At 35.6% G+C, this 24,407-nt stretch overlaps 1 pseudogene; it reads right to left on the bottom strand.

The window, feature by feature from the left end:
- Window positions 1–1,245: 1,245 nt before the first annotated feature.
- Window positions 1,246–23,942, bottom strand: LOC139184100 (arylacetamide deacetylase-like; annotated as a pseudogene).
- Between the last annotated feature and the right edge of the window lie 465 nt (window positions 23,943–24,407).

Consider the following 24,407-nt stretch of genomic DNA (forward strand, 5'->3'; position numbering starts at 1 on the left):
GTGTGTGTTTACACATATATACACACATGTAACAGTTCAGTTCAGTTCTGTCGCTCAGTCGTGTCTGAATCTTTGTGACCCCATGAATCGCAGTACACCAGGCCTCCCTGTCCATCATCAACTCCCAGAGTCTACCCAAACCTATGTCCATTGAGTCAGTGATGCCACCCAACCATCTCATCCTCTGTCGTCCCCTTCTCCTCCTGCCCCCAATCCCTCCCAGAATTAGGGTCTTTTTCAATGAGTCAACTCTTTGCATGAGGTGGCCAAAGTACTGGAGTTTCAGCTTCAACATCAGTCCTTCCAATGAACACCCAGGACTGATCTCCTTTAGGATGGACTGGTTGGATCTTCTTGTAGTCCAAGGGACTCTCAAGAGTCTTCTCCAACACCACAGTTCAAAAGCATCAATTCTTCATTGCTCAGCTTTCTTCACTGTCCAACTCTCACATCCACACATGACCATTGGAAAAACCATAGCCTTGACTAGATGGACCTTTGTTGGCAAAGTAATGTCTCTGCTTTTCAATATGCTATCTAGGTTGGTCCTTTCCTTCCAAGGAGTAAGCGTCTTTTAATTTCATGTCTGCAATCACCATCTGCAGTGATTTTGGATCCCCAAAAAATAAAGTCTGGCACTGTTTCCACTGTTTCCCCATCTATTTCCCATGAAGTGATGGGACCAGATGCCATGATCTTAGTTTTCTGAATATTGAGCTTTAAGCCAACTTTTTTGCTATCCTCCTTCACTTATACATATATATATATATAAACATATGTCACACACATATATGTATATATACATACATATTTTTTTTTTGTTTACTTGTGTTTCTCCTATTACGGATTGGCCACACATATTTGGAATTATTACTTACATTGACTCCTTGCCAATCTCAAGGACCCAGATTAACCAAATGTATATACTGCTTTTGTCTGCTTAAAGTAAGTTCTCCCTACTGTCTTATCAAAATTCAAGAGATCCAGATATTTTTAATATATAATGACTTATATTTCATTTTCCTGGACTAAGGAGATGAGTTGTGCACTAAGAAATGTATTTTGCAATGGTGAACAGTTAATATTGAACTGGGACAAAAAATACTTAGAGAAACAACTTAATTCATACTAGAGATAAATAATATCTATCTATTCTGAGGAACAAAAGTGAGTGAATCACTCTGAGACTAACCTATAAAAATCATTCCTTGACAACAGTTATGTACATGTGGATTTAGCAAGACTGTGGTAGATGTGTTCCTAACAGGAATCCTTTGGGTTATTGTCCTTTTTTCCTGAAATTCTGGGGCTTACCTTTTTCTATATTGATCAGATTTTTATTACAGGTTTTCATGTAGCCAATTAATATACTGATTGGCTGCTCTATAACGAACTTTAGTAAAAGAAAAGAAAGTGTTCCATGGAATGCACCCTCTATGTGGTTATGGATCACTCGAACTCCAGAATTCTGAAGTCGAGTAACATACATGAGTCCATCATCTCTTAAGACATCATATTGACAAGTGATGACATATGTCAGGGGTAAACCATGCAACTTGCTGTCATCAGCTAGCAGTGGTGAGCTTTCACATCTAGAATCCCTGAATATTTTTTAGTCAGCTCTGAACTACCATGAGTTGGAGTCTTATAAATGTGACCTTTCTTAAACTTCTCAGGGAGCAAAGAACTCCAATTAACAAATTTGAACAGATTGCTTGATTCCAGAGGAATGTGTTGGTTGGAAAGCATTGCTTTCTTAAGTGATCTATTTGTAGTAAAATATTCACTCCAGAATCTGACCATGAGTAACTTGGGCAGAACTGGATAATGTGCATTTTCTCGATATGATGGTAAACCGAAATCAAAATTCTGAAGGGCAGGATATATTAAAGTTTGAACCTTGAGCTTGATCTTGACATCTGGATCTTCTAAGAGCTGAAAAAAATTAGAATGTTATTTAAATAAATCTCAAAGAAAAAAAGAAACAGCTACAATGCAAAAAATGTATCCTTAAATTTAAAATTCTTAAAAATACAACATAACAACATTTTGATAAAAAATAAACGTTAGTATTAAGCAAATTTTAGTACTAGATACTCATAAATTATAAGCAACTTTTAATATCCAAGGCAAAAATAATCAGTCTTGATTGTGTAAGATAGACTGCATAAGATCTTTTATTTTTATATGAATTTCATACATATGTAACCTAGATTTCTAATTTGAAGCATTGCACATATTTAATCCTCTCTTTTCCATTATTAAGAATATTTTACGTATCTAAGTATGTCAACAATCATTGAGAGGGGAAGGAGATGGCTCTAATACTGAAGAGATGTTTGTTCTTGCATAAATCTACACCATGTGGAATAATTTTTTTATTTCTTTGAGCATTGCTCTGTCTTTTCTAGGGCTAGTCCCCATCTTTCCAGGAACAGTAGCATTTTATAGTTTCCTTCTAAGTTAATTTTCCTGCAATATACTTCTGCTACTGAAACAAAGAAATTATTGTATTTGTCATAAAATATGTATTTAGTAACCCATGTGTTTTCTTTTTTGAACAACAATATTTGGGCAAATTAAAATGTTCAGACTTGCAAAAGGTTGTTTTTTCAAACACTACCAACTGTATCTTGTGTTAATATATGCCTGGAGCACTGGCCTACTCAAGAGAAGTCAGACTGATTAGCACACTTTAGTATAGCTTACACATCACTCAGAGCACCGGCCAGGACTTCAGGTGCCATTTGGTAGTGGTGGTGTGTATCCAAGAGAATGTTTTTAATAACTAATCATTAAGTATGATGTTTCTTCTAAGAGGTTTTGTTTATATACAAAGTTAAAAATCTCTCTTTTTACTATTAATAGCTTACTATTAATAAATTAACTAATAGTTTACTATTTTGCTTCATCTTTAAAGATGTTGAATATTATCTTTAAACAGTTTAATTTGAGATTATCATAAGATTTTTTAAATTTAATTATTTATTTGGATAATTGTATTAATATCTATTTTAATGTTAAACCTATCACATTATCCTGGAATAAATGCAAGATAATCATGCTATGCTACCTTTTTATGTATTGCTTAATTTTTTGGCTAGTATTTCATTTCAGAATTTTGTATCTATGCTCATAAATGTGAATGCCTATAATTTTTCCTTCTTAAACTGACCTTGTCAGGTTAAGAATCATGACATATCCACTTCTCAAAATGCAACATTTGTTAATTTTCTGAATTCTTTTTTAGAAGTAGAGATATTTGTTTTAAAAATAAATGTTAGAGTGTATGTTTAAATCTATTTTACCCTTCACTAAGTATGTGTCTGTGTGTAAAAATATTAAAATGACTATACAGTTTACTGATTTCATGATAGTAGGATAATTCTTGTTCTATATTTCTCCTACAGTCAGTTCTTCCTTTGGTGAATCTTTCCATTTCATCAAATTTAACAGCATAGCAGTAAAAGTGTTCAAAGTATACTATTGTCCTTTTAATATCTGTGAGATACGTAGTTATAGTCCCCTCTTCATTCTTTATATTGGTTTATTAAGATTCTCCTCTTTTTTTTGTTTTGGTCTATCTCACCAGAGATTAGAGCTTCCCTGATGGTTCAGTAGTAAAGTATTTACCTGCAATGCAGGAGGGAAGATTTCCTGGAGAAGGAAATAGCAACCCACACCAGTATTCTTGTTTGGAAAATCCCATTGACAGAGGAGCCTGGCAATTAAAGTTCACGCGGACACAAAAGAGTCAGACACAACTTAAGCGACTAACCACCACCACCAGAGATTAATCAGTGGAAGTACATTTATTGACTTCGCTGATTCTATTGTGTTTATTTTCAACTTCATTTGTATGTTTTCTATCTCTCATATCCTTACTTCTATTATTTTATCTTTCCTTCTAATTTTTAGGCACTCTTTTTTTTTAATTTCATGAAATAGTTGCTGAATGGTTCATTTCAATAATTTTTATATATTTAGTTAAGGCTGTATATTTTCCCCTGGATATTGATATAGATGTATTTCATAAAGGATAATAATAATATTTTCATTGTATTATGAAAGTCGCTTAGTGGTCTCTGACTCTTTGCTACTCCATGGACTATACAGTCCATGGAATTCTCCAGGCCAGAATATTGGAGTGGGTAGCCTTTCCTTCTCCAGGGGATTTTCCCAACCCAGGGATTGAACTCAGGTCCCACTCATTGCAGACAGATTCTTTACTAGCTGAGCCACAAGGGAAGCCCAAGAATACTGGACTGGGTGAGAGTTCAAATATTTTCACATTTTCATTGTTATTTCTTCTTTCACACTTGGATTAATCAGGAATGAGCATTTTACTATCAAAACATAGACTTTTCTCTTGACATTTTATTGGTAATCCAAAGTATTATGCTAACTGTGGATAGAGATATAATCAAAATAACTTGATTTCTCAAATTTTATTGTGCATACAAATCACTTTGAACCCTTGCTAATATGCAAATTGTTATTCAGGAACTCTGTGATAAGAGCAATAATTCTGCATGTCTAATAAGTGCCCAGATACTACTGATACTGCTAGTCCACAGACTATGCTATGAATATCAGAGGTCTATTCAGTTTCTGTTCTTTGAATTGATTGAGACGTGGTTATAACCCTGTATATGCTTGATTATAAAAAAAAATATTTTGTGTGCTTGAAAAGAATGTATTTTCTGATGATTATTATTTTATGTTCACTGTTAAATTTATTAGCCAAGCTGTTCTATTACTGAAAGAGGTTAGTAAAATTCTTCCAATTTTGCTATTAATTTGTCAATTTTTCCTTTATTTCTATCAGTTTTGCTCTGTGTATTTGGAGACTATGTTATTAATTGCATATAAGTTGATAGGATTTTTTTCATCTTCCAGTGGAATGGAATTAAAATTAGGAATGTTGCATGCTAACTCTAGTGATAGGTTTTCCTTCTAAGACTAATTAATCCCTTGGACTGCAAGGAGATCCAACCAGTCCATTCTAAAGGAGATCAGCCCTGGGATTTCTTTGGAAGGAATGATGCTGAAGCTGAAATTCCAGTACTTTGGCCACCTCATACGAAGAGCTGACTTATTAGAAAAGACTCTGATGCTGGGAGGGTTTGGGGGCAGGAGGAGAAGGGGACGACAGAGGATGAGATGGCTGGATGGCATCACCAACTCGATGGACGTGAGTCTGGGTGAACTCCGCGAGTTGGTGATGGACAGGGAGGCCTGGCATGCTGCAATTCATGGGGTCACAAAGAGTCAGATATGACTGAGCGACTGAACTGAACTAAACTGAATCTAATTATAAAGTATTAATGGTCATACTAATTAGCATTTGCATGACATACCTTTTAATAACTTTTTAATTTCCATCTATCTATTTACCTATATTTTATTGCATCTTTCACACAACTTATGGTTATTTTAAAATTTTATTGTTTCCTTATTTTATATTCTACCAGAAGTTTTAGTACTTCTACACTAAAACCTTTATTAATATATTTGGTTTAAATTTATAAAATTTATCTATTATTGTACATTCTGTTTATCTCACCTATTCTTTTTCTGTCTTTTGTATTTTTTGATGTATTGTCTCATCATTCTATTTTCTTGTAATATCTTTTTATTTGTACTTTTTTAAAAGAAATTTTTTATAGGTTACACTAGGAATTAAAATAAAATTCATTGATTTATCAATGTCTAATATGAATAGTTTCTTTTTATCTTCTTAGATAATAGAAAGCTGTTCAGTTCAGTTCAGTTGCTCAGTCATGTCCGACTCTTTGCGACCCCATAAATCGCAGCATGCTAGGCCTCCCTGTCCATCACCAACTCCCGGAGTTCACCCAGACTCACATCCATCGAGTCAGTGATGCCATCCAGCCATCTCATCCTCTGTCATCCCCTTCTCCTCTTGCCCCCAATCCCTCCCAGCATCAGAGTCTTTTCCAATGAGTCATCTCTTTGCATGAGGTGGCCAAAGTACTGGAGTTTCAGCTTTAGCATCATTCCTTCCAAAGAAATCCCAGGGCTGATCTCCTTCAGAATGGACTGGTTGGATCTCCTTGCAGTCCAAGGGACTCTCAGGAGTCTTCTCCAACACCACAGTTCAAAAGCATCAATTCTTTGGCGCTCAGCCTTCTTCACAGTCCAACTCTCACATCCATACATGACCACAGGGAAAACCATAGCCTTGACTAGACGGTCCTTTGTTGGCAAAGTGATGTCTCTGCTTTTGAATATGCTATCTAGATTGGACATCACTTTCCTTCCAAGGAGTAAGTATCTTTTAATTTCATGGCTGCAGTCACCATCTGCAGTGACTTAGTCCCTTCATGCATGTGTTATTGTCAGTTTTTAATATTAATTTCTTTTTATTTTTAAAATCATAAGAAACAGCTATTAATGTTTTATACAGTCAACATTCATTTTCATTTTTGGTTTGTCAATATATTTACGAATTTTTTTCCCTGTTCTTTATATATTCCTGCCTTTTGACCCTTCATCTGGGGTTAAATTTCTTCTGCTTGAAATAATCCTCTTTAAAATCCAAAGGCTATTATGTTGGGTTGTGAACTCTCTTGAATTTTATTTGTAAGAAAAATACTAATTTTGTCCTCAGACTAGAAAAATATATTCATATTAGTCTTTTTCTAGTGCTTTTTCTGTGCTAAGTCATTTTAGTTGTGACTCTATGGATTATAGCCTGCCAGGCTCCTTTGTCCATGGGATTCTCCAAGCATAAAACTGGAGTGGGTTGCTATGCCCTCCTCCAGAGGATCTTCCTGACCCAGGGATTGAACCTGCAGTTCTTGCATTGGCAGGCAGGTTCTTTACTACTAGTACTGAATGGGAAGCCCTTTCACCATATGCTTAATGACTATTCTCATTATTTTGTATTTTCTGTCTTTTAATTTCTCTGTTCAAAATACAATTTGTCTGACCTCTCCCAATATTCTATACTGTATTGCAGTCAATACATTGACCACCTTCTACACTGTAAAACCAAGAATGAACTCCAACATAAACTATGGACTTTGGATGATTATGAGGTGTAAATAGAAATTCATTAACTGTAACAGATGTATTACTCTGAGTGGTAAAACTGAAAATGAAGGAAGTTATGTTATGCATGGCAGAGTGGATATTGGAAATTTAAAAAAAATGTTTAAGCTATGCTTTATCTTCACTGCTATGAAGACTTTTCTGTAGTGTGGTGAGCAGGGCTACTCTCTCTAGTTTTGGTGTGTGGACTTCTCATTGTGGTGACTTCTCTTGCTGTGGAGCATGGGCTCTAGGGCAGATGGCTCATTAGTTATGGTTCCCAGGCTCTATAGCACAAGATCAATAGTTGTGGGGCATGGGTTTAGTTGCTCTGTGGCATGTGGGATCTTCCCAGACCAAGGATCAAGCCCATGTCTCCTGCATTAGCAGGTGGATTCTTTATACCTGAGCCACCAGGGAAGTCCTGGAAATTTCATATCTTCTCAATTTTTGTATGGATCTAAAACTGCTCTAAAAGTACAAAATCTTAAAAAAAATCCCTACATTGAATGCCTAATTTTGATAGCTAATATTTTTACTTGTTGAAGTTCTTGTTTATTTTTCAAATAAGTCATATTACTTTATAACTTCTTCCATGAATATATTTCCAAGTTTTAAAATCTATTTTTATTTATATTAAACAGATTCTATTAACACATTTATTCTAAGATAACAGTATCTAAATCTGGGTGATTATTTTCCTATGAAATAGTCCTTATTTTCCTCTTTGTCTGTCTACCTGCATACCTTCAGATTTCTATTGATAATTAAAATAAAAAATTAGTTTTAGGGTTAAAAATGAAAAAAGAGTTAGTTTTAGGAATAAATTGAAACCTAAAGTGACACTACCTTCTTGAAGTGATGACCTGTTTCTGGTAAGCCTACATACACATATTATATTATACCATAATATACAATATTCAAAATATATGTTATGAATGTACTCAGATAACATACCTTATTCTGATTTCCTAATTATGGTTATTGCTATCATTTATTAATTTCCTCTCACTAAAAATGCCTGTAAACTATATAGGAAATTGTTATCAGGATTTTACATAAAAAGAAGTATTAAAATATGAAATTACTCTTCATAATTTTCCCTAAATAAGTACAATGAAAAATAATGACACATTGTATTTATAATATAAATGTACAAATCAAAAGTTATTAAATGAAAGATAAAACATGGTGGCTCAGGTGGTAAAGAATCTGCCTGCAATGCAGGAGACCTGGGTTCCATCTCTGGGTTGGTAAGATCCCCTGGAGAAGGCAACCCACTCCAGGATTCTTGCCTGGAGAATTCCATGGACAGAGGAGCCTGGCTACAGTCCATGGGATGACAAACAGGCACAACTGAGCGACTAACACTTTTCACTTTTCAAAGAATACATAGTAAGTGAAAATGCTGAGCATCTTACCTGCTGTGTCACTGCTGCAGCTAAATTCCCTCCAGCACTGTTTCCAGAGATACCAATTCTTTCAGGATCTACACCATAGCTTTCGAGAATCTGGGGGTCTAAAAACCATTTTAATGCAATGTACACATCTTCAAATTGAACTGGAAAATGATGCTTTGGGGCTAGTCTGTAGCTGTAGATAGAAAAACAATATTTCTTCAATCAGTGATATTTTGGTCATTTAATTTAATTTTGTTTTTAATTAAATTTTATTCTATTTTGAGATACAGTTGATTTACAATGTTGTGTTAGTTTCAAGTGTACAGCAAAATAGCTCAGATGATACATACGCACATCTCCATTGCTATTCAGATTCTTTCCACATATATGTTACAAAAGAATATTCAGTAGAGTTCCCTATGCTATCATCAAGTCATGCACTAAAACTAGGTTTGGACTCTTGATCCAAAATCTAAAGCAAAAATTTGTTTTTCACCAACATAATATTTGTTGGAAAGCATGTTTTTCTTAATCATAAGATTTAACAATCTCTAAATATCATATCTATAAAATCAAAATTTGAAGTTCAAATATTAAATTTGGTTCAATCTTAGGGGGAAATCTTTTTAGCTGCTCTCTTAGCTAAAAATGTGTACAGAATGATTATTTTTGATAATTGACATATTGTTTTTTTAAAAATCAGTCATTATTATTACTTGTTTCTCCAGAATTACTTTTCAAACTTTTCAAAACATTTCAATTTGACATGACATTATTACATTAGTTTATTAATTCTGAATTATCTAAGGTCTAACTTTAAGTAGATTCTCACATGGAATGTGTTCTATAGAAAATGTAAATGCTTTTCCTACTCTTTCTAAACTGTGAGTTAGAATGGACTTTGAGATAGTTTCTGTCTTACCTTTCATGTTTAACATGAGTAATAGTTGCTTTTATCAAAGGAATAAAACTTCCAGGCACCATTCCAAGCACTGTTACATGTATTATAACAATTAAGCCCATATCAATACTGAGATATGCAAATTATCATTTAGAGTTAAATATTCTTTAAAATATCACACAGTTACCAATTTGCAGAGCCTACATTCAATCCCAGTCCTCTGGCTTCAAAGTCCTTATCCTTAATACTCTGCTAATTATAGGCAAAAAATCCAGAGGTGGTGGTTAGGTCCATGTGATATGTGTGTGTGTGTGTGTGTGTGCATGCATGCTGTCATTTCAGTTGTGTCTGACTCTTTACAACCCCATGGACTATAACCCATTAGGCTCCTTTGCCCATGGGATTCTCCGGGCAAGAATACTGAAGTGGTTTGCCATGCTCTTCTCCAGGGAGTGAACTCAGGTCTCTTATGCCTCCTGCCTTGGCAGGCAGATTCTTTACCACTAGTGACATCTGGGAAGCCCAAGTCCATGTGATACTGTTGGTTAATTTCACTTGATCTATTTCTTTATAGCTTTTGTCCTCTTCTTGAAATATGTGTACATGTGTTTTCTCTCTGATGCTGGACTGGAAAGCCTCTGATAGTAGGTAGGTTTCTTTGTCCATAGTTAATGTCATCAGAGGCATGGATTAATTTTGGCCATATTTAGACACTCTATAGTTGAGTATATTTTGATATGTAAGGCATATGACCTAAAATCAAATGAACACAGCTCTTACTTGGTTGATATGATGACTGCATCAACTCTGTCTGCTGTCCATCTTGACAGAAGGTCATAAGTATAACAATCTGAATAAAAAAAATATTGGACCACTTATAAGACTTGAAAAATGATACTGTTAAGAATAATGTTTACTATTGCAGCTTTATGATTACTTCTTGAAATACTACCTAAAGAATCTAACTCTAGGATAATGTTGATCAATGCTCATATTCATCTCAATAGAATGTGAATCATTCCTTCAGTGATCCTTTCACTTGACCCTGGTCAGCTTTCCTGTCCATTTGCCAAAGTTTTCAATGGGCTAGTCAAATTAGCTTTGTGTTGCTGCCTATTATGTGATTTTGCCTCTATGTGATTACAGGCTGGGAACAAAAATTTGAAGAGAATATGTTTTATAACGTTAAGGAACTCACATCTATGGGGTATAGGGGCAACAATAAAAACAAGCAAAAAGATAGCTGCTTTAATTGAGGTGGGTAGAAAGATATGCTAAAATATAGGAGGGAAGTCTCTCAGTAATCTTTCTACTGGTTCTGAGTAGAATTTAGAAAGGATTTGGGGTCCTTTCTAAATTCAGTCCATGGGGTTGCTAAGAGTCGGACATGACTGAGCGATTTCACTTTCACTTTTCACTTTCATGCATTGGAGAAGGAAATGGCAACTCACTCCAGTATTCTTGCCTGGAGAATCCCAGGGACAGAGGAGCCTGCTGGGCTGCCGTCTATGGGGTCGCAGAGTCGGATATGACAGACGCGACTTAGCAGCAGCAGCAGCAGACTAGAGATAGCAAATTTGTATAAATGCTTTCTATGAGGAGTCTGTACATATAGGTGTGTGAGTTTGTGTGCGTGTTTTGAGAATTGGCACTCATGCAGGTACGAATTTAGCAAAATAGTTTAAGGATCAAAGCTTTGAGCAGTTGGGGCCATTTGAAAGACAAACCCATCATAGTAAAAAAAAAAAGTTTAAAAACACAACTTTATCAATAGCGATGAACAATATCACCTATTCATGGTAATCATTAAGTAGCACTCCCTCAATTACTTTTTATGCTCCCTCTGCCAACAGGCAACCTCTCCACTGAAGTCTTCCTTTTATTCCCTCTCATAGCGAGACTTAATCCTCCTTCTGTTTGCTGGCAAAACTTTGCCCTTGTATCTCTTTCAGTATTCACCCATCGTAACTGAGTTAACATCCTACCATTCTACAGTTCCTGACCTCATAAAATCCATGAAATTGTCCATGAGGCTTTCTTTTAACATTTCAAGATTCCTTCAGCTTTTGGTACTAAAACACCCTCTTTCCTGATATTTTCTTCTCTCTGCTTTTCTCTTCTATCTCTAACCATTCTTTGTCCCGTGGAATGACTGTCATCTTTTCCTTCACTATTGAAAAATAGTTTCATGCCAACACTCACACAACCTAGAACACTGGCAATTAGAATCCACTTCTGACCTAGGGAGCTGAGGCCCTGCTCTGGGCCCTGCATTTTAAAGAACTGTTTGGATTTTTCTGGTTGCCTGCTTCACAATAAGGTATAGACCCAACAGAGAAAAGTGGCATGTCTTACCCTTACAAACTATACTCTCATACCCTGGACCTTGGGTCTTGAACAGAATCTTTCTACTTTTAATCCACAATCCTCTCTATGGTGATATCCTACATGAAAAAAGGTACTAAATGTCAACTTTCAACATAAAGAATCATCTATTTTTCTGGAGTACATCTTGATCTGGGGAAGGGATAGAAATTCTCTTGGAAATAAAGAAAAAGAAAACACAACCTATTACTTAGTCCTATGCTCTTAAGCAGTAGATGATTTCAAGAAAGTAGACTATACCTTAACATTTAATTTAACTAACTGGGAATTTTTTCTACCTTTATATGAACCCCTTTGGATACTTGGAAAATAATCATTTTAGTCTTGAAGAATAAATCTGAAGTTTCCAGCAGTATGCTAATGAGTTCAAAAGACAAAAAGGTTTTTTTATTTCCTCTGTTCAGTTCAGCCACTCAGTCGTGTCTGACTCTTTGCAATCCCATGGAGTGTAGCACACCAGTCTTCCCGTCCATCACCAACTCCTGGAGCTTACTCAAACTTATGTCCATCGAGTTGGTGATGCCATCAAATCATCTCATCCTCTATCATCCCTTTTTCCTCCTTACTTAAATCTTTCCCAGCATCAGGGTCTTTTCCTATGAGTCAGTTCTTCACATCAGGTGGCCAAAGAATTGGAGTTTCAGCTTCAGCATCAGTCCTTGCAATGAATATTCAGGATTGATTTCCTTTAGGATTGACTAGTTTGATCTCCTTGTAGTCCAAGAGACTCTCAAGTGTCGTCTCAAACACCACAGTTCAAAAGCATCAATTCTTCAGTGCTCAGCCTTCTTTATAGTCCAACTTTCATATCCATACATGACCACTGGAAAAACCATAGCTTTGACTAGATGGACCTTTGCTGACAAAGAAATGTCTCTACTTTTTAATATGCTGTCTAGGTTTGTCATAACTTTTCTCCCAAGGAGCAAGGGTCTTTTACTTTCATGGCTGCAGTCACCATCTGTAGTGATTTTGGAACCCCCCCAAAATAAAGTCTGTCACTGTTTCCATTGTTTCCCCATCTATTTGCCATGAAGTGATGGGACTGGATACCATGATCTTAGTTTTCTGAATGTTGAGTTATATATATCCAAGATGGAGGAGTGGAAGGACATGCGCTCAACTTCTCCTTCAAGAACTCCAAAATTACAACTTGCTGCTGAACAAGCATCGACAGGAGAATGTTGGATCCCACCAAAAATAGATATCCCATGTCCAAGGGCAAAGGAGAAGCCCCAACAAGACAGTAGGAAGAGTGAAATTGGATTTAGAATCAAACTCCATACTCCTCAGAGATGCTTGGAGGGCTCAAATAAAACTTCGTGCACATCAGGAGAACCCAGAGAGACTGAGTCAGACCTGCCTTTGAGTGTTTGTGTGTCTTCTGCAGAGGTATGGGTCAGCAGTGGCCTGCCACAGGGCAGGGGGTCTGGGTGCAGCAGACCTGGATATGGCATAAGACCTCTTGGAGGAGGTCACTATTACCCCACCACAGAGCCATCAGATCTTACACAGGACTGGGGAAACAGACTCTTGGAGGGCACAAAGAAAACTTTGTGCACATCAGGACCCAGGAGAAAGGATCAGTGACCCCACAAGAGACTGACCCAGACTTGCCCATGAGTGTCCAGGAGTCTCTGGCGGGGGCGTGGGTTTGGTGGTGGCCTGCTGCAGGGTTTGGGGCACTAAGTGTGCAGTACATGCACAAGACCTTTTGAAGGAGGTTGCCATTCTATTCATCACCTCCATGATAGTCTGGCCTCAGTCAAACAACAGGGAGGGAACTCAGCCCTGCCCATCAACAGAAAATTGGATTAAAGACTTTATTTCCTAAGTAGCTTAATCTCCATTCTGTAAAACTTGTAAGTTCTGTCAGTGAGTGATAAGATCAGAAGCTCTCATAATTTTTGTAACAAAAGTGTTTTAAATTCTATATGGTAATAAACTTTTATTTTGACTGAGATTTCAAGAACATTAATTCACACTGCTTGACTGAAATGAACTTCACAAACAGGAACATGATATTTAATTTTTAGATGATAATATGATAGTAATCATATACATTATATGAAGTGAATCATTCAACATATCATCCTTACCATTGCTACCCAAACACCAGCCACCACCATGAACATAAAACAAGCCTCTTCTTAATGATTTTGTCTCCATTGGGGCACATATATATGGACAGGAATGTTGTTAAATGTTGTATCTCTCACAGTTATATTTTTATCTGATGTTGGTGAAACACATCGAATACTTGAAAAGAATAGGATGGCTTCCATGACGTGGCTTAGTCCCAATGTTTCAGCAAACAAGGCCTAAGATGAAACACATTCATATACATGTGTATTCTAAATGTAAAGAGCTTTTGAGCCAAGAATTGCACATTAATCTTCAACATGATCATAAGTGTTAGTTATGCAGTCTCAGAAAAATCAGCCATGACACCACCAGAAGATATATGAACCCAAATGCTTTATTACCATATGATGAATGAGCATGAATGACATCAATCCTTCTTACACATTTACCCAATAGTAATATTAATATGGAATATATAATTCTCTGTTAAATACTATCAATATCCTGCAGACCCAGGCAAACTCTTCATTCTCAAAAAAAAAAAGAAAGAAAGAAAGAAAAGAAAAATCAGAGTCAGATGGAAAACTTGTTATAAAAGGACATCCTAATTATGACCAACCTAGATAGCATATTCAAAAGCAGAGACATCACTTTGCCAACAAAGGTCCGTCTAGTCAAGGCTATGGTTTTTCCTGTGGTCATGTATGGATGTGAGAGTTGGACTATGAAGAAGGCTGAGCGCCAAAGAATTGATGCTTTTGAACTGTGGTGTTGGAGAAGACTCTTGAGAGTCCCTTGGACTGCAAGGAGATCCAACCAGTCCATTCTGAAGGAGATCAGCCCTGGGATTTCTTTGGAAGGAATGATGCTAAAGCTGAAACTCCAGTACTTTGGCCACCTCATGTGAAGAGTTGACTCATTGGAAAAGACTCTGATGCTGGGAGGGATTGGGGGCAGGAGAAGAAGGGGACGACAGAAGATGAGATAGCTGGGTGGCATCACTGACTCAATGGATGTGAGTCTGAGTGAACTCTGGGAGTTGGTGATGGACAGGGAGGCCTGGTGTGCTGCAATTCATTGGGTTGCAAAGAGTTGGACACAACTGAGTGACTGAACTGAACTGAACATAAAATATGGCTGTAATTCTTTGAAATAGTTGTGAAGATGCTGGGGAAGGAAAAGGTTTTTGACTTATATTTGAACAGAAACTTTAACGGGAAAGTAGAGTTTGGATGATCAACTGAGCAAAAGCCCTTTCAGTCAGATAAAATTAGCTTAACCTAGAGAAAAACAAAATTGTGGTGTTAGAGAAATACAGGTCATTTGCTATTCCTATACTTCCAGACTTCATGAAGTTAAGTAAGAGGAAAGAATCCTTAAGAAGTATTGTACAAAATATATACACACTTATTAAAAGCAATACAAAACCCAAGAAGCTATGATACATATATTGAGAATTTATTTTTAAAAAAATTATGAAATATTTGAAAGTACAGCCACAATGTGAATAATGATACTTGCATTATTTTAATTATGAAAATACTATTCTTTAGAATGGGCTTACCTGGTGTCTCAGATGGTAGAAAATCTGCCTGTAATGTGGGAAATCTGACTTAAACCCCAGGGTCAGTAAGATCCCCTGGAGAAGGGAATGGCTACCACTCCAGTATTCTTGACTGGAGATATATAACAAACTCATAAAAATAAGAAGTAGACTAACACTTCCACACACAAAAGACTTCAGTACCTGTTTCATCAAAGGTATAGAATGATTGGGATTCTAAGGAACAAAAATATTCATTTTCAAATATATAATTTCAAAAAAATGGCAGACACAAAACAATGGTGGAATAAACATTGTTTTAACCTTCCTTCATTTCTCCTCATTTTATAAAAATGATGGTAAAAAAGAAATCTTAATGGTAATACAATTATGCTAAGGAAGCAAAATACAATTGGCCCTCCATAGTTTAGGGATTTGATCTGCGGTTGGTTGAATCCATGGATTTAAAATTCACTGACAGGACAATTAACTGTGTTCATTGTTCTGTACTGTTTTATATAAGGGGACTGAAAATCCACAGATTTGTTATCTGATTTGTTACCAATCTCCTGCCAGCTCTGATAATGAGGGACAACTGTATTATCATCTATACCTCTTAAAAAGGTGATTCTTTATATACCTCTTATAGATGATTCTTGATTATTATCAAGAATCAGAATAACAAAAGACCTAGTTCTCCAGGAAGACACAGCAATCCTAAAATGTGTCTGCATTCAGTAACAGAGCTTCATAACATAGGGGGTAAGAATTGAAAAAAACTGAAAGAAAAGACAGAAATATCTGAAATTACTAGTTGGCAATTGATACTCCTATCTCATTAATTGATAGAGCAAGTAAACAGGAAAATAGTATATAAAGAATTTGAAGAAAAAAAAAAATTTGAAAAACACTATGAACCCAACAGAACTAATTGACATATTGAAAATATTCCACCCAGTGACAACAGAATACACATTCTTTCCAATTGCATGCAGAACTTTCACAAAGATGTTGTTGTTGTTGTTTAGTTATTAAGTCGTGTCTTTGTGTTCCATGGAATGCAGCACACCAGGCTTCCTTGTCCATTATCTCCAAGGGTTTGCCCAAGTTCATATCCTTTGAATCAGTGATACTATCCAATCATCTCATTATCTGCCACCCTCCTCTCCTTTTGCCTTCAATCTTTCCCAGCATCAGGGTCTTCTCCAATGATTCAGCTCTTCACAACAGGTGGCCAAAACGTTGGAGCTTCAACTTCAGCATCAGTCCTTCCAATGAATATTCAGGACTGATTTCCTTTAGGATGGACTGGTTTGATCTTCTGGCAGTCTGAAGAGTCTTCTCCAGCACCACAGTTCAAAAGCATGAATTGTTTGGTGTCCAGCCTTCTTTATGGTGCAACCATAGCTTTGACTATACGGACCTTTGTTGGCAAAGTGATGTCTTTGTTTTTTAATACTCTGTCTTGGTTTGTCATAGCTTTCCTTCCAAGAAGCAAGTGTCTTCTAATTTCATGGCTGTAGTCACCATCTGCAGTGATTTTGGAGCCTAAGAAAATAAAATCTGTCACTGCTTCTACTTTATCCCCATCTATTTGCCAAGAAGTGATGGGTCCAGATTGCCATGATCTTAGTTTTTTGAAAGTTGAATTTTAAGCCAGCTTTTTCACTCTCTGCTTCCACCTTCATCAAGAGGGTTTTTAGTTCCTCTTCACTTTCTGGCATTAGAGTAGTATCATCTGCACTTCTGAGATTGTCGATATTTATCCTGGAAATATTGAGTCCAGCTTCTGATACATCCAGCCTGGCATTTTGCATGATATACTCTGCATATACTTTAGGTAAGCAGGGTGACAATATACAGCCTGTCGCACTCCATTCCCAATTTTGAACCAATTTTTCCACGTAAGGTTCTAACTCTTGTTTCTTGACCTGCATATAGGTTTCTCAGGAGACAGGTAAGATGGTCTGGTATTCCTATCCCTTTAAGAATTTTCCACAGTTGGTGGGATCCACACAGTCAAAGGTGAAAAGCAGAAGTAGATGTACCTTATGACATATTTTGGGAAAAAATCAGCAAGTTAAAAAGGATTAAAATAATACAGAATATGTTGTCTGTCCATTGTATAATTAAAATAAAAATCTGAAACAATGATTTATGAGGAATCCCCACATATTTGGAAATTAAACAACATACTTCTAAATAATTCATCAGTCAAGGAAGAGATACCGCTAGACAAATTGAAAAAAATTTTTGAAGCAATTGAAAATGAAATTATTCCATATCAAAATTTGTAGCGTACAGGAGAAACATTGACTGAAGGAAAATTCATAGCTTTAAATGCATATATTAGAAAAGAGGAAAGGTCTAAGGGAAGTGAGCTAAGCTTCCTCCACTAAGAATTTACCGTTAGATTATCAAATTAAACCATAAGTATGGAGAAAAGACGTAGGGCAAACAAAACCCCAGAAATCAATAAAGTCAAAATAGATAAATAAAACCAAAGATTTATTCCTTGAAAAGAAACTATAAAATTGATCAGCCTCAGATCAGACTAGTCAGAAACAAAAGAGAAGATGCTGCTTAGCAATATCAGAAATAAGTGAAAGGACATCACTTTACATGCTCAGACTTATAGGCAGCAATCAGTCTGTGCTCAGATCAATTGGCCTGGCCACTCAGTGAGACTAGTACTTGGAAAAGTATATGACGTTGAGGAAAGAGATTGAAGACGAAACAAAAATATGGAAAGATATACAATGATTATGAATGAGAAGAATCAGTATTGCTAAAATGACCATACTCCCCAAAGCAATCTATAGAGTCAATGCAATCTCTATCAAAATACCAATGACAGACTAGAAAAAAGAATTCTAAAATATGTATGAAAACACAAAAGACTCCAAAAGCCAAAACAATCTTGAGAAAAAAGAATAATGCTGGCTCTAACATGCTGTCTGATTTCAAACTATACTACAAAGCTACAGTAATCAAACAGTATGATATGAGAATAAAACAGACCCATACATCAATGTAATAGAATTGAGAGCCCAAAAATAAACCCACACTTATATGGGCAATTAATCTATGTCAAAGGAGGCAAAAATATATAATGGGGAAAAGATGGACTCTTCAATAAATGCTATTGAAAAAACTGGACAGCTACATGCTAAGAATCAAACTAGACTACTTTCTTACAACATATAAAAAGAAATTTAAAATATTTTAAAGACTTAATGTAATATCTGAAACCATAAAATTCTTAAAGATTAGGCAATATGTTCTTTGATATCAATATTAGTAATTCTTTTTGAATATGTCTCTGAGGCAAGGGACACAGAAGAAAAAATAAACAAATAGGGCTATATCAAATTAAAAAGCTTTTGCATGGTGAGGAAAACTATCAACAAAATGAAAAGGCTGTCTACTGAATGGAAGAAGACATTTGCAAATTATGTAATGGATAAAAGGTTAATGTCCAAAATATCCAAAGATCATTAAAAATTAATCATGACCTTGCATTTGCCAAAAGCAGCTGACTTCACTTTTAATGATATGAACTGAAAATGAATTTGTCTAAGTACATATTTTGTTGACCTGATGAATAAATTAATAGAAAAGAAAGCCAGAAAAATCTTGTGATCAATAAAAAACATAACATTAATAAATTATTATTTTTCATTATAACACACAAGTTATATCAAACTATAGTTTTACAATTTGTAACTTTTGCTATTCATGTATTCACTATTACCCATATTTTATCAGTAATAAAATGTTTTTAAAAGAAAAGTTGTATGTTTTAATGCCTTTGTGCTTTTCTAACTTTTGAACAAGGGTTCTTGCCTTTTTATTTTGAATCAGGCTCTACAAATAATGTAGTCAGCTCCTCTTGATGTACACTTGATATGAATATTATGGATAAATATAGATGCACAGACAAGGGATGGACTACTCTTTTGTGTCCATAATGTAGTATTTATGTCAGCCATTGTCATGTACACTAAATGCACCTATTAAAACTGCAACAAAGCTGGTAGTTACAAAGGTGAAGGTATTTGATATTTGCTTAGCCTGATGCAAGCACTCCCAGGCTTGTCACACAATAGCAGCATTATGACTCAGCTTAAGGGACTAACTGTTGGAAAATTTATTTCCTGAGCTTCTTAGGCAGAATCTAAGAGAAATACAAAATAAAAGTATACTAAGATACAACTTATCATTATGTTGATAAAACAAAACTGAGAAAAATTACAACATACTTTGTTGAGAAACTGACAGAGCATGGATATTCTCATGTCTCGTTGGTTGGTGTGGACAATATAAACAGGGCAATTTTGCAATAATTAGCAAAATTCCAAAATGCTCAACAATCCCACTTCATGGATTTATCATAGACAAAACTCGGCCTCTGAATATTTTTCATGTATTATCATTTTATTATTCATAATAACAAAATCCCAAAAAGATAAAAAGCTTGAACTTCAATAGGCCTGATTAAGTGAACTATGGTTTATATTCATACTAAATCCTTTGCAGTATGTAAGTGAATGAGGGGGCTTTATATGTGAAGCTGTGGAAACATCTACAGGATATATAACAAAATGAAAAATATAAAAAACACAATAGAATACTTGCTATGTTGTTTCTCATGTAAAAATGAAAAGAGGATAAGAATATATGCTTTTTATTACTGTATTATAGGTATTATTTGTATAAAGAAGCCCCAGGATGAATCACAAGAGGCTAATAAACTGGTTTTCTTCAGAGGCCTGGGCTGAGGATAGAATGGATGAACACAGGAATAGGAGCAGGAATTCTCAATGTTTACTTTTTTCATATTGATTTGATTTTTGAACTATATGGATGAGTGTGTGCCTGTTCAGTCATGTCAGTCTTGTCTGACTCTTTGCAACCCTATGGACTGCAGCCTGACAGGCTTCTCTGTCCATGGGATTCTCCAGGCAAGAACACTGGAATGGGTTGCCATGCCCTCCTCTGGGGATCTTCCCAACCCAGGGAGGGAACCCACATTTCGAGCATCTTCTATATTGCAGGCAGATTCTTTACTGCTGAACCACTGGGGATGCCCATATGGATGCATTACTATTCAAAAAATAAAATTTGTTTAAAAAAATTTTTTTACTGGAGTGGACTACATAAAAGAGTAGTGAACTCTCCATTCCTGGAAATATGCATGTGGAGTTTAGAGATTTCTAGCGGTTGGACCTTTAGCAGCCTCCAGTCTCTACCACCAAACAGTCTTTGTTGATTACTCTTTTTAGTATATAGTGAAAGAAGGAGACAGGGACAGAATGAGAAGGCTAATTTTTCAGGGAGAGTGTTAGAGGAATAAACTGGATTAGGTTCCCAATGAAGTAGTCATAATAGAAACAAAAGATCCAGTGGCAATAATCCATTGCCACTAACTACACATCTTATGCTTTTTATTAGGCATTTGCAGTCAGCAAATATATACCATTAGAACCTATTAACATGCCTACTGTATACACTGTACTCTAAATCCATTATTAGTGTTTAAGTGTCACAGTTAACTAGAAGATCTCAAGCACATGATTTCTGAGTTTTGTAGGGAATTTAAAAATCACACAAAAGTAAAAGTAGAGAAAGTAAAACACGATTGTCACACAAACACACACATGCATGCACACAAATGATCACATTTTTACTCTACTGCTAGCAGAATAGATCACTTTAAAATTACAACCTGAATGTCTCCTTGGTTATTGTGTTAGCAGTCTGCTCTGAGATCGTTCAGAGGTATAGCATTTCACAACATGAGCAGAATTTGACAATAGGAAGCTAAGGCTATGTAGAACTTGCAGAAACAAAACAAACAAATTGGGAAACTTAGAAAATTTGCCTTTTTTGATTAGCACATGTTTTCACTTACCAAATATCTTGATGTTTGTAAAGAAGTATCTAACAGCATTATTTTCCATGGTTCTTCAACGTCTGGGAGGGGTTTATAAATATAAGCTGCTAGGAAGATTTCCAATATCAGAAAGCCTAAGGATGTTTTCCCCATATTGTAACTGTTCCTTTCCTAAGCAAGACAGTATGATACCTCATTTAAATGCCTGAAATGGTCTTGGGGAAAACTCTGCTCAAAATTATTACATAACTTCTGAGTCAAGGAGATTTCTCACTAGCACAGTAAGTTGCCACAGGGCAGTTTTTGGTGTTTATAAAAAAAAAAATACATTCTCATAAAGGCCAGGTCAAATCTTCCAGCTTTAGCATAGGAGAAAAATATCTGTGGAACTCCAAGATAGAAAAGAATATTCCTTCTCAAAGATTCTGGAAAATAGAATCACATTCCCCCCCTGAGAGTAGTAAGTGAAGGAATCCATAAAAAAGTTTTGATATATCTTTACTATATCTTTAATAAAAGCCAAGTAATTAAATGCAAATAGAGTACCATAAGAGATACGTAGTGATTGGAATAGTTTTCAAGAGAATGATGGAAAACTTTGCTGACCCAAGCCCAAGCTGTTTGATAAACAAGAGAAAGGTAAAGGACTGTGTAAAATAAAAAGCACTGACATAGACTTTGTAAGTCCAATTTTTAAAGTTCATTTCTGAGTTTAATATATAACTTGCTATTTCAAATTATATATTGGTTAATATACAACCTTGACTTATAGGTTGTTAAATAACTCCACTATAAAATATTGGAAGTGAAGACGTCTTATATGGGTCCTTAAGCTAACTCTGCTGACTTTAAGGTCTGAGTGTTTTCTTTGTCATGATTCTACTTTCTAGAGAACAAGAAAAAGAATTTGGATAACTACTTTTTCTATGTTTTCAAAGGAATTCCTGCATAGAGGTTGGTTGGTATAAAAGGAAAAATTTTAACGCACAGATCTACTTGCCCAGGAGAGAGAGAATCAAAACTTAATGCTGTATTTCACTAGAACACTTCTGACACTCATTTTCTTAACAAACCATGAACTTTAAATACCCCTGACCTGAATCTAACTGGAGATTCTTTCATGACTAATGATTAAGGGCATTTGTATACAGACCTATGGACCCAACAGTACTGCATGGACAGCTACATTTCAGTTCTTAATGACCACAGCCAATGTGGCAGATGCCCTTTCACTTTGCAGTTCTCAAAAAGTCTGCTTTTCCTCCTTCAAAAATGACTCAGTGAATTTCTTGTCTGGTATGCAGTCCTTGCCTGGCAATTAGCTTAGCATTAAAACAAAAACATATAAACTTTTCATATAGTCTGCTTTATTATTTGACAGTAGGGAGAAGGCAATGGACAGGATTAAATAACAGGTTAAGACTCAGGGGGAAACGTTTAAAGATTACCTATCACTCTTCTCTCTCTGTCTCTCTCATTTTGATTTGTTCAACAATTTCTTTTCTTAAAATATATACTTTAATTTGAAAAGCATTCAGGTGAAATTAGTAATAAGTCACAGTAATAGATATAAGTAATAGAAATTGTGGGGAATAATTTTCTTAACCAAAGGCAAATCTTTCTCAGGTTAAAATAGATAAGTAGAAATTAAACTTCACCCTTAAGATGCTATCTTTTAAAAAAAGTTCTTGAGGAATCTGCATACCATTTTTCAGAGTGGCAGTACCAGTTTACATTCCTTCCAGCATTGGAAGACTCTGCCCTCCCAATCCATGGAGTCCGGCTTTGAACCCTGCTCAGGGAGCTAGATGCCCCATGCAACAATGAAGATGAAAGAGCCCATGCCCCCCAACTAAGACTGGTGCAGTCAAATAAATATATAAACACTTTTTTTTTTTTTAAGTGCATTAGGAACATGCTTCAGACACTGTTATCCATGTTCTACTGGGAGGTCCTGTGTCTCTGCTATATGATTGATCTATTGTTTAAAGTGTCATCAGTTTCCTGGCCCTATCACTATTCTTTGTTGATACGTGTTCACATTTTCTTAATCATCAGCATTCTAAAAATTGGACTATAATTGCTTTTACAACGTTGTCTTGGTTTCTGTTGTATGATGAAGTAAATCAGCTATATTTACACATATATCCCCTCCCTCTTGAGTCTTCCTCCCCTCCCCCATATCCAAACACTCTATGTCATCACAGAGTACCACGCTGAGCTCCCTGTGTTAAACAGCAACTTTCCACTAGCTATCTACTTTTGTACATCAACCCTACTCTCTCAATTCGTCCCAGTCTCCCCTTTCCCACCATGTCCACATGTCCATACCCTATGTCTACATCTCTATTCCAGCACTGCAAACAGAATTTCTCAAAAACCTCTATCAAAACAAATATGCTTGGCAATAGATTGACTGTAATGAGACAGTGTCCGTCTTGTGGTAGGGATGCATTCATGAAAGCGCTTTGTGTGGTATTCTTTGTTGTGCATTTCTACCCCACCTGACAGAACTTTTATTGATGTTTTCTGTTTTTCTTCAGCAAAGAGCAAAGGCATCATGATGGGAAGTTGACAAAAATGAGGAGTTTAATTTACATAGTTATTCACTGACTGTCATGTACCCTGATGCTTAAGAAGCACAATTAAGAGTCTCTACTTGTAATAAAAATCTGTTCTTTAAAAAATGAAGAAAGAAAAAAGTAATAAATATAAAGAATTGTATGACTTTGTGGAATTCATCTCTGGAGTACAAAAATTGATTGACCTTGTAGATTAAACAACCAGATAAACTGAATACAGAGAAAATAGCATGTAATGATTTCAATTTATGTAGCAACTAAATTAGACAAATTCAACAATTATTTTCTTGTCCAAAATTCAACAAGCAAACTTGAAGGAGAAGAGAATAAACACATTTGGTAAAAAGCAACCCTAAAATGTAGACCTAATATCAAGCTGTTAGATAATACACTTAATATCAAATAATTAAAATCTGAACACTGGAAAAAACACAAGAGTATCCATTCTTGCCCCTCTTTCCCTAACACTTTACTGGAGATCCTAGACAGAGCAATATGACAAGAAAGAGACATAAAAGGCATGAAGACTGTTAATTAATAATTATTGATAAAACTCTTA

The sequence above is a fragment of the Bos indicus genome, chromosome 1, assembly GCF_029378745.1.
Source record: "Bos indicus isolate NIAB-ARS_2022 breed Sahiwal x Tharparkar chromosome 1, NIAB-ARS_B.indTharparkar_mat_pri_1.0, whole genome shotgun sequence".
Taxonomy (NCBI): Eukaryota; Metazoa; Chordata; class Mammalia; order Artiodactyla; family Bovidae; genus Bos; species Bos indicus.